The 12,214-nt window shown below is 37.8% G+C and overlaps 1 long non-coding RNA gene across 1 annotated transcript in view; it reads left to right on the plus strand.

Annotated features, from left to right (window-relative positions):
* The window catches only part of LOC141550681 (uncharacterized), a 16,917-nt gene extending 13,682 nt beyond the window's left edge, over positions 1-3,235 (plus strand). The window contains exons 3-4 of the long non-coding RNA XR_012484660.1: positions 1,652-1,771; positions 2,191-3,235. This is a non-coding gene — a long non-coding RNA (uncharacterized LOC141550681). The remainder of the gene's footprint in view (positions 1-1,651; positions 1,772-2,190) is intronic.
* Positions 3,236-12,214: the final 8,979 nt, after the last annotated feature.

Consider the following 12,214-nt stretch of genomic DNA (forward strand, 5'->3'; position numbering starts at 1 on the left):
GACAGACAGACAGACACAGAGAGAGAGACAGAGAGAGACAGAGACAGAGAGACAGACAGACAGACAGACAGAGTCAGAGACAGAATTTTTTAAAAATAAAATTAAAAATACAAGATAATAAGGCAGTTTGTGAAGACTTTCTATTTCAGTAATGGATCTGCCAGGATTAACTCAGAGGGAAAGCAAGTTGCTGCAGATTCACTGGTAATTGCTATTGGGAGGGGGGAACCTCCTCATCAGCCAGTGGGGTGAGCTTAGTGAGGTAGCATTTGCTGATGCAGTTGGATCTCCCATTAACCTTTATTTCTAGTGTCTAGGGACTACTTTTAGCTGTGTGATGAGGTATTCAGGGGTGGATATGTGTATTGCATAGCTATGTATATATATATATATATATATATATATATCTTTATGCATGTAAGTCTTGGAGATGCCTGTGTGTATGTGTGTATATGTACATGCATTTATACTTTTAGCATCAGATCAAAAGGAATGAAACCAATACCTGCAGCTCTCCTGGGGTCTAAAACCTTTTTTCATAATACCTATGACACAGGGTCCAAACAATCACTCAGCAAGCATTTGTTAAGCACCTACTATGTGCCAGTCACCATGTTGGTTTCAGGAGGGTACAAAACCAATCATGAAATGGTTCCTGCCCTCAAGGGACTTGCATTCTGGGATTTTGAGTCAGAAATGACATCTAAGATCCCTTTGGCTTTTAAAAGGTCAAAACACCTCTAGCCTATGTTCCTGTGACCCTTTGGCTTAATCCGATCTCCTCATTTTAGGGACAAGGGAAAGGTCCAGAGAGGTAAAGTGACTTGTCCAATGATACACAGGTAATAAGCTGCAGAGTCAGGAGAATATGTGCTTGAGAGAGATTTCACCATCAATTGATAGCAAGAGTCACTTAGCCATTCAAGAAGCTTTGCCTTTTCCAGTTGACAGCTGCAGAAGGTCAGCTGCTTCCAATCTCTTACCTTAAAGCTTGGATTTCCAAAAAAAAAAAAAATCCCAAAATGTACCAAAACAAACCAAAAAACCTCATGAAAATGAGCAAAACCTTAGCCAGATTCTCCCATTTATCTGAATCTTTGTCCTTGTTCTAGGCCTTATCTTCAGTAATTCACTAAATTCCTTTTATTTTTTATTTTTCTCAGTTACATGTAAAACAACACTTTGTTATATATGTGCATTTTTACTAAATTCCTTTTACAGAGCAGAAAACTGAGAGCCCCTAAAGAGAGCTCCTTAACTATAGTAACGCTGCAATAAAGTCAGGGATCTTGATGCCCAATCCAGTGCTTTCTCTACTATACTTAATTCTTTGTATTCCCAAGCCAAGGGTTAGGTGGCCAGACCTTTGCCCCAGAATGCCCACTACAGTGTCCCATAGTCTTGATGTTCTTCATTGAATAGTTGATACTTTCCTCTTAGAAGTTCCTCTGCAGAATGGTGTGACCTGCCTTCATTGCTTCTGGGATTGCTATCCACTTTTCTGACAGAACCCAGATATGTACTAGCCTAACATCCTGGCGCTTTGAGATGGAGCAAGAGTTAAAGAACACCCAGGGAGCAGGAAGTGAATATTTTATAACTTATCTGAATGTAGTCTGATTTTGGAGACTATTTATAGATATAATTCCAGGATTCCCCCTGGCTACAGCAGTTCTGAGCCTGGTCTGAGTACCCCAACCTGACATTTGTGAGGAGATTTCAGGAAGATGCCCCAGGAGGAGCCATTGGGAGCTGCAGGAGATCAAACCAGGTCAGGAGAAAGAAATGCTGTCTAGATCCCGGATCCCCTGGGGAGTCAATTGACCCTGAATTCCCACTGGGCAGCAGCCAAGAGGAACTAACCAGAATCAGTGATCTGAAGTCTCTGGAGGGTAGCGGGAAAAGACAATTATAAGAACTGTTTGCTTTGGTTCCATTCTTAACAGGGGACTGTGAACACTTTTATCTCCTATCAAACTTGCTTGTATCCTTTCTGGCTATCACTCAAAGTAGTTGGGCTATGTAAATCTGTTTGATTGTTAAACTTTTGATCTAGATTGTGTTTGTCTATCATAAAACCAGTAATTTTTACCCTGGTTTATTATTACACCCAGCTTTTGGGAGTAAAAGTAGGTGAAAGAATACAAAAACGTCTTTTCTAGTAGAGTCAAAGGTGTGTTTGTTCTACAGGAGCTGAGCTGGGAATGAAGCTGGAGAACATGTTTGTGTTTTTTGTAAAACATCTGTGAACTTATGTAAGACTCACGGTATTCTAGAAAGTCCCCAACTGAACTCTTGAGAAAAATCTGCTGAAGGATGATTTCAGAGAGGCCTGGAGAGACTTACATGAACTGATGCTGAGTGAAATGAGTAGGACCAGGAGATCATTGTACATGGCAACAAGAAGATTATACAATAATCAGTTCTGATGGACGTGGCTCTCTTCAACAATGAGATGATTCAGGACAGTTCCAATGATCTTGTAATGATGAGAGCCATCTACATCCAGAAAGAGGACTGCGGGAATTGAGTGTGGACCACAACATAGCATTTTCACTCTTTTTTGTTGTTGTTTGCTGGTATTTTGTTTTTTTGTTTTTTCTTTTTTTCCTTTTTGATCTAATTTTCTTGTGCAACATGACAATTGTGGAAATATCTATAAGAGAATCGCACATGTTTAACATATATTGGATTATTTGCCTCTAGGGGAGGGAGTGGGAGGAAGGGAGGAAAAAAATTTGGAACACAAGGTTTTTCGAGGGTGAATTTTGAAAATGATCTATGCATATATTTTGAAAATAAAAAGCTTTAATTAAAAAAAGAAAGAAAAATCTGCTGAGATGAAAATCCCAGTTACCTTTCTGACAGAGCCTGAACATGTTAGTCTGATACCTCTGTACAATAAGATGGAGAAAAGCATGATACTATCATTCCAATCTAGAATTTGTACACGTGTATGTGTATGTGATTAAACCCAAGCCTTCCCCCAGGAAGAGTGGAATAGTCCAAAGAGTATGAAAAGCCTCACAAACTCCAACCCAGATTTGGACCTGACTCTGCATAGACACAATAGTCAAATTAGAGAACTATAATCAAACCTATGCAGTTGGCTCTAGTGATACTTATAACCACTAGGGGGGCTGTTAAGCAAGGTTAGTCACTGTTAGCTTTGCTATGTTGCTATGGAAATGTTACTTAGGCCAATTGCACTTGTTCATACACAGTGCTCCAATTTGAGAACAACTAAAAATGCTTAACAAAAAAAAAAAAAAAAAAAAGGCAAAATAAAACAAAAAAAAAAAACCCTTAAATAGTTTTTTCTGGTTTATCTACCAATCCAATTTCCATCCTTTTCTCTGCTGAGAAAGTTGTCTTTTCTTTATTCTCCTCACAAAATTATATTAATTGTCGTTATCCAGCATAGAATTGTAAAAAAAAAAAAAAAACCCTAAAATCTGAAAGAATCCTTGTCAGACAAATCAGCATGCAAGCAGGAAACAAGATGGAAACTTGCTAAAAAGAGACCCATCACAGTTAGGGGACATTTAAAACCCATAGTACTCTGTTATATCTGGGAGCAAGAAGACAAAGATATATGGATGAGGAAATTCTAGGGTGATCAGAAACACAGAGTGGTTGGGTGTGTGCTGGAAACTGGCAGAAATGTCAGTGCAACTTCAGCCCCAAACTAGGAGCAAACAAGGATATATTAGTGTTAGCTAGGACAAGAACAAAGAACCAGCAGCAGTTTGCCAGTTTAACCTTATGTATGTGATATAGAAGCTGGCAGTAGTCCAGAGAGTTGGGTGGGTAAGGGTAACCTATTTTCCCCACCCTGGCTTTCATTCAGCCATGAGTCCATGGCACCTGGAGTACATGTCCTGCCTAGGCAAGCCTGAACTTGGTCTTTGGCTGCTTCTTTTGTGTTCCCTTTTCTAAGTAGGTGATCAAGCAGCAACCTCAAGATGGAGATGTACAATAAGTGATCTTGTGATTATGCTCAAGAGTAGGGTTTCTGCAAAGAGGAGTAAAAGAAGCTTCCAGTTCCTGATGTAAATTAGGCATGAGACAGGTAATCCTACACATAAAAAGAAATGTTAAACAGTAAAGAATTGCAAGGAGTATTAACAAGATTTGGTAATTTAACTAATATTTAGTTTCACCAAAAGCAAAAGCAATTGTGATCTCACTTTCCAAACTTTTGATACAAGAAAAACTATTGTTACGAATGTTTTTTAGCATATGGGTCCTTTCTAGCTTTAAACTAGATATACATGAAAAATGGTATTGCAGGGTCAAAAAGTATGCATAGTAAATTGACTTTGGAGATTTTGTTTTAAATTGTTTTCTAAAATTGTTTTCCAAGGATTCATAGCTCCAGTAGTTTATTAGTATTCTGTCCTTCCAGAGCTCCATTCCAGAATTGTCATTTTCCTCTTCTCTCATATTAACCAATATGATGGGTGTGAGGTGGAACCTCAGAGTTGTCTTAATTTATATTTTTTCTCATTATTTGCGATTTTGAACCTTTTTTTCACATGGTGGTTGACAGCTTGCCTTTCTTCTTTTGAGAACTGCCTGTTCATATGCTTTGGCCATTTATTTATTGGGCTCTTTTTCTGAAAATCTTGACAGGAAATTCAGGCATCATGCCATTATTTGTTTCTATCAAAGCTTTTTTGAGCTGAAGCCACAACTAGCTATTCTCTCAATTGAGAGATTTATTGTCTATGTGCGTCTCTACATCTTCCTCTTCTGAGACTCCAAAGCACAAGTCAATAGGCAAACATGTCTACTGGTTAACATCAGACACTATTAAAACTTGTGGCCTCTTTCTTGGTATGTATTTACTAAAAATTCTGCATATTTATTCGACTAAGATTTCTGCTTAAGGTCATTAGCATTTTTAGTATCATGTAGCTGAAACACTAAGTTCATGGTTCTTCTTGAGATATGGGTCCAATTTCTTGGTTCCTGCTAATGGCAACATCTCCGTTAGTAATTTACTTCCAAAATCTCTACCTTATGACAAGCAGGATGGTGTCACAAAAACATGGGAAGACATGTTTGAACGGATGCAAAAATAGAGCAAGTAGAACCAGAAGGTCATTCTTTCTAGTAATAAGTAATATTGTAATAAAGATCAGTTGTGAAAGACTAAGTTAGGTCAATTAAGTTAAGTTAATCAACACAATGATCCAAGGCAATTCTAAAGGGCTCATGATAAAAAGTGCTATCTTCCTTCAGAATGAGATCTAAAAAACTCTGAGTGCCAATTGAAGCATACTTTTTTTCACTTTTGGGGGGCCTTTTTGGGGGGCATCATGGCTAGTATGAAAATATATTTTGCATGATTTCACATGTTAAAAAAAAGTCTCTATTTTGATCAGAGTTGTTCTTGGAAAAGAAGTAATAAAGAGAAGTCCTTTTCTCACAACATTTTAATGATTTTAGAAGCTTGCTGGTTCCCATATACCTACTATACCTTATATTATTACATTTTTATTTATTATTTGTTTGATGTTTATTATATTGCTGGTATTCCTGTGCATACCAGATGAAATGGTCTGTCCCCACTAGGTTGTTGCTCATATCCTTCCTATCTCATTCTACACACAAAAAGACTATGAATATAGGAGGGACTAGTACCTTCAGTGTGAAGGCTTACTGATCCATTTGGAGAGCTATTTATCCACCTTTGGTATCTATCTCTCACCCAATTCTTACCTGTTGTTCCAAAAAACTGTAGCATAACTAGAGACCCTACTCTCAAAACACTGACTCAGCAGATGGGCTAACCCAAGTTGAAGGTAACTGACTGGCTATAAACACAGTGGGGAGTTGGGGGGGAATGTTTATCCCAATCATGAGAAGATTTCCTCCTGGTAGAATCGGTAGAGGAGAACAATTTGTTACAGTAGCCATGAAAGCACATGGAACTGCTTAGATCTTGTTCAGACATCAAAGACCCCCACAGTCATCTATTGCATCCTGGGCCATTGCTGGTCATTTTTATTTTTGTCTTGTCAAATGACTCAAGAGATGACTCTGGAAGAGAGAGTGAGGCTGTTGACTTTGTGTAAATCTGTCTCACTTAAATCCAATTCATGTGCAAGCCAAGACATCATCTGTGATATCACTGGTCCTCTTCGGAATGAAGGACAAATAACAATTTCTTTTGTCCAGGTGTGATGCATGAGTTGGTAGTAGTTTTCTCTGCATCAAACACAATCCTTACACTTTTTAAATAGTCATTGACTATCATTGGGGATTAGTAAAAATCCATTTTTCACTAGGTTGTTTCCTTTCTTGACTCATGCCAAGTCACCATGCTGTGCTTTCAAAAATGATAGAACTTTGACTTCCTAATATTCTATGAAGTCTAGTACTTCTAGAATGACTTTTGTCATTCCCTTCACAATAAGATGCCCTCTAGAGAATATAGTTTGAGCCCTAAAGGCCATCTCCTTGTTTCTTGGTTTGCCTCGTTTCTTGTATCCTTCCATTCTCCAGTTGCTTCTACCCACCAGTCATCCAAGGAAGGCTAAGACAAAGGGTATATGTTCAATGCAACAAAATTTGCACTAACGGCACTCTTTTTGTTGGAAGTCTTTTCATATTAGTCTAGGCTGACTTTCAGTGGACACAGTCAATCACTGGACCTAAAATGGAAGTTTTTCCATCTTAGAAGAACCTGCTAGAACTTAGAAAAGCCTTTAGAACCCAGGAAATAAATACTTGGAGAAGGATAATAAACTCCTTTCCCTTGAGGTAAGACTGGTAATTAGCAGGGATTATTGACAGCCATATATGACTTGATTAATTCCACATAATTTCCCAAAAGACAAGCTTTGGTACCTAGGAGACAAAATTAAAAAGAAAGTAGGGTGCTTTATTGGCTTCTAAGCAGGTGGAAAGTATCCCCTTAAGTGAAAGACATACCTTTCAGTTGTCAACATTTATAGTTACCATAGCTGAAGCTGGAGCTGATGACACAGACTCTTTTGAAGGTGGAAAGCAGCAGGTACCTTGATCTCTGGGCTAGTTTTTGTGTGATCAGAGAGCAGAAGTAGGAAAAGACCAAACAGGAGGAAGTTCCTGGTCTGGTACAGCATAACTCAAGCTTCTACACAAAGAAATGTCCTGCCAGGAAGGAAAGATTCTGAAGGTTTTCTCTTCTGGGTTGGGAAAGCATTTTGCCCAGTGGCTAAAATTTTTGCCTTGGCAAAAGGTTTTGGCTTTTACCTGGTCAAAAGACAGTGTGAAGAGAAACAGAGTGACAAAAAGAAATGCTTTTGTGAGGAAAATTTAAAAGGACAATAATAGCAAAAATTGATGACACTTTTGAGGAGGTAGAACTGCTATAATGGAGATAATGATTGATAAGAGCCATGGGGTGTGTGTGTCTGTATGTGTGTGTGTGTGTGTGTGTGTGTGTGTGTGTGTGTGTGTGTGTGTCTGTGTGTGTCTGTGATAGACATAGAGAGACAGAGATGACAGACAGACATAGGGATAGAGACAGCAACTTGAGTTGTAGGGACATACAGAAAAAGAAAAATAGTGATAAGCAGTTTGGGAATTTGGGAGATTATTCACTGGAAGATTTGTTTGTTTTCCAAGAGTTCCATGGATAAAACTTTCCATCTTTAAAAAAATTATTGAAAAGAATATAATCAGAAGAAAGGGAAGGATCCCCTGCTGTTTTTCCCCAGGGGATGGGTATCTCAGTAGCAGGTTCAATAAGAAACAGTCCATGTATATGCATCAATAATGTTTTTGTTGTTCTTCCTTCATTCTTGAAGAGGACTAATGACTTCAAGAAGATGACATCTTGTCTTGCAAATGAATTGGATTTAAGAAATTGACTCTAAAGGAGAACTACACATTAAGTATACATGATAATACAGATCCCCACTTCTTGGGTCTTGACTTACTTTTGGCTCAAGGACTTATTTCTACTAGGTCTAAGGGTCAATTTACATTTATATTATTGATCTCTTTCTCTTTATAAATTCTTGCTTATGATAACTTATGCCTAAGAGAATTATTTCAATGCAACCTCTATTGCATTTGTGACTTCCAAAAGGATTTACCATCCACACTCTCTTCCTTCTCTGCGCCTCAAGATAAAGTGGAAATGCTTCTTTCTGTCTCTCTGTCCCTTTTATTCTTTCTCCTATTCTCTCTCACTGTCTCTCATTCTCTGTCTTATCTCTCTTTCTATCTTTCCCCCCCTCCAGCACTCACAAGACTTAAACTTTTCCCCTTAAATTTGTTCCTGAGTCAGCATTAATCATGTAACAGCGATTAGTAGCCATCAGCTCTGTTTATTCTATATAGATTAGGGATTGGTCCCTGGGAAGGGAAAAAACAGTTCATTTGGAGAGAAGGTAGCCAGTGCCTTGTGCTGCTAGCTATAAAACAGAAATAGATTTCTCCTGCTTTTAGCTCCTTCTTCTGAGTGTTAAGGAGTAAGAGGAAAAACTCCAAGGAATTGGGCATTTAATGGGAGTTGTTTCCTTCCCTGATTCAGGCAAGGGAAAAGGAAGATGTCTCCAGGCACTCGAATTATCTCACTAATGATCACTCTCAGTTCTCAGCAGTCTTTCAGGCCTGCTTCCGGTCGGCCCAGCATGGCAACGGCATTAGCAGTGGTTGCCAGTCAGAGTCTTATAAGGAAAGAGCAGAGGAGCACATGCTGGGAGACCCAGCTTTCTGCTCAGACCTGGGTTGCCTACGTGACCCTAAGATGAAGAACTCTGCTTTCTTTCTGCCCCAAATTAAAACAAGTAAACAACAACAACAACAACAAAACAACAAAGAAGCTTCCCCCAAATACAGTCCCAGAAGTCCAAATTAAAAAAAACAAAATAAAAACAAAAACAACCATCTCCAGTTGATGAACTCTGGGATAGCATCTCTTTGAGCCTCTCTTGTTTCCATAGCAACACAGGCACCACATTATTATGAACTAGACAAACATGAACATTTCCATGAATGAATGAAAAAGCATTGGTTAAATGCTTACTATGTGCCAAGGACTATACTGAGCACTGGAGATACAAATAAAAATGCAAAGACAATCAATGTTCTGTAAAGAACTTATATTTTAATGGGAAAAACAACACACACAGGGTAGTAGTGAACAGAAAGATACTTTGGTCAAGGAATGCAAAAGGGGTAGGTAGTGAGTGAGTCCATAGGGGAACAGACTGGCATATCACACCCGGAAACAATGGAAGAGTTGATTTGATCATGGTTTGTTGTTCCAGAACTGAAGGGAGGGAGAGAAAAAAAAAGGGTATGCACATAGTGAGTCAATTAGCAAGGAAGCTAGAGGAGAGAGCCAAAAAGACTGAATTTAATAAATAAGCAAACATACCTTCTGTAGAGTTAATGAAGAATGCTTCACACATTTATGTATTGCTGTTTTTCAAATGTACATAGATCCTGTTGTCATTTTTTTTAATTTTTAATACACTTTGCTTTATGAGTCATGTTGGGAGAGAAAATCAGAGCAAGAGGGAAAAACCATGGGAGAGAAAAAAATGACAAAAAAGAAGTGAACATAGCATGTGTTGATTGATCCTGTTGTCCTTAATAATAAGACACAAAGTCATTTTAAAAGTGTTTTTTTAATTCAGTATAAATTTCTGAATTCACAGTGGATTTTTGTCATGAATTGTTTCATGTTACAGTCTGTATAACAGCATAGATCCATTGGGAATCCATATTTTCTCAATCAAGCAATAGTTTGTATTTTTCAGTCATATCATTTGCATCCAACTCTTCATGACCTCAGTTTGGGGCTTTCTTGGCAAAAATTTGACTTGTTTTACAGATGAGGAATTGAGGCAGAGTAGTGACTTGCCCAGGGTCACACAACTACTAAGTGTCTGAGGCAGAATTTGTACTTAGGAAAATTCAGATCAGTGCTCTATCCACTCTGCCGCCTATTTGTCCTATAGCAATAGTACAAACACTTTTGTGGATATTGTAGACACTTCTGTGTGAAGTATTGAGAAATATTTCAATAATGAAAAAGCAGCTTCCTTTTGGAAAAAACTGGGGACTACTGCTCCTTTATATCTTTTAACAAGAGCTCAGCTGGCCTCCACTTAAAGACCTACAATTGTGTGGAATTTATCTAATATATTCAATAAATGCAGACATATTTCTGGACACACATATAGATGGGCACAAACATAATCTATATGTATCTCATCATATGGACACAAAGATATATATACATATTGCATATTGCATATATATAAGTGGTATTACAAACTAAGAGTAAAATTATTGCTCTTACCATGAGCAATCTGAAAGGGAAGTAAAAGCTGAGATATCAAGACAAAGATGGTAACTGGGCTGTGCAGGAGCCACAAAGAGGCAGGCTTAGAATTGCTAGGATCATTCAGCAGCATGAATGATTGCTGCTGCTATTAGAACTGCTGATTTCTCATTTTCTTGTCATTTGCTTCATTCCCATTCTCTTTATCTCTCAGGAGGGAAATAAATCTGTTTCTTAAGAGTTTGTTTTGCTTTCTCTGTGTGTGTGAGAGTATGTGTGTATATGAGAGAGAGAGAGACAGAGAGAGACACAGAGAGAGAGAGAGAGACACAGAGAGAGAGACAGAGAGAGAGAGAGAGAGAGAGAGAGAGAGAGAGAGAGAGAGAGAGAGAGAGAGAGAGAGAGAGAGAGAGAGAGAGAGAAGGTCATAATGATAATATCAAGGAAAATCTTTGTCAGGGGCTTAGAGGAAAAAAAGAAAAGGAATTATTAATTTCAATTTAGTCTCTCTCTTTTTTTTTCTTTTTTTTAATTTATTTTTTATTTTTAGCCGTATCTACCTCTTCATTACTTCATTGGGGTTTTTTTTGGCAAAGATACTAGAGTAGTTTGCCATTTCCTTTTCCAGGAATTATTAATACAAATTTAAAAAATAATCTCCAAATCATGAAAAAAATGGATCTGGATTTTCCTACAAAAACAAGTTTAGCAGTTTGGTTAAGGGAGTGCAGGGATTAGCTGGAGATAATATATTAATTGGTGTCTTGGTCACTTCCTTTACCTTTGTTTCTTTATCCCATCTGACATGAAAAAAAAACAAAATCATACCCATGGAGCAGAGTCAAAGGAATTGACTAGAGAGAAAGTCCCTGAATTTTTTTTGCATACCTAGGTTTTTTGCTCCTTTTAATAATTTTGTTAGGTATAATCCTACTACTGGGATCATTAGGGTAGTGAAATCTTTGTAATTCTTTGAAATTCTTTGTAATTTGTGTAATTCCATTCTGTTTGCCTAAAGGCTGTACCAATTCACAATTATGCCTACAGGGAAATGGTGTGTTTGTTTCTTTATGATCCTGCCAACAAAATATTTTCTGGGTATGAATGTGTATGTGTATGTACATTCTATCATAATCATACACAGAATCATACTATTTAGAACCCTATCTTAAAAGTCATTTAGTCAACTGCCTTATTTTTACAAATAAGAAAACTCAGACCCAGGAAAGGTAAGTCACTTTCCCAAAATCATGTAGGTGGTAAGTAGAAAAGCCCAAGTACAGAGATTTTGTGTTGATTTTTCTTGCTATGCTATCTCATCAGATGCCTTTGCTTTGAATTAATTGTGTTTTTTGGCTGACTAGAAAAAGTGAACACATTGGTGGTGTTCAAAGCCAGACCTGACTCAGGATGGTCAGGTGGTTCAGACTCCAATTTAAAAGGAAATAGCACATGTGTAGCAGATCGAACATTTAACATTTGCCATCCTGACTCACCCCAGCTGTCAGTGGAGTCCTGGATTTCTTGTGCACTGACTGAGCTTTTGTACTTAGGTGACCAGAAAGCTACTTCAAAAAATCAAGGCCTTGTCTTCTGAGCCAATTAAGTTTTGAAGATGATTTTTTTTTTACTTTTTGGGGACAGCATTAAAGGAACTTAATGCTCCCTACCACATCCTACCCCTATCCATCAAACTTCTAAAGATCTTTTTTTTCTTATTTAATATTTTACTTTTCTCCAATTACATGCAAAAACAGTTTTTACTGTCCTCTGGGAAGGGGTGAAGAGTTAAAGATACCTCCCCACATTGTGTAAGATTCGATGGAAGATATCAGGAGAAATGTTTTCTGTCTCCCCCCTTCCCCACTCCCAATTCTTTCTTTAATGAAGATGTCAATATATTTCCTAATTGAGAGTATT

This window comes from Sminthopsis crassicaudata, chromosome 1 (assembly GCF_048593235.1).
Source record: "Sminthopsis crassicaudata isolate SCR6 chromosome 1, ASM4859323v1, whole genome shotgun sequence".
Taxonomy (NCBI): domain Eukaryota; kingdom Metazoa; phylum Chordata; class Mammalia; order Dasyuromorphia; family Dasyuridae; genus Sminthopsis; species Sminthopsis crassicaudata.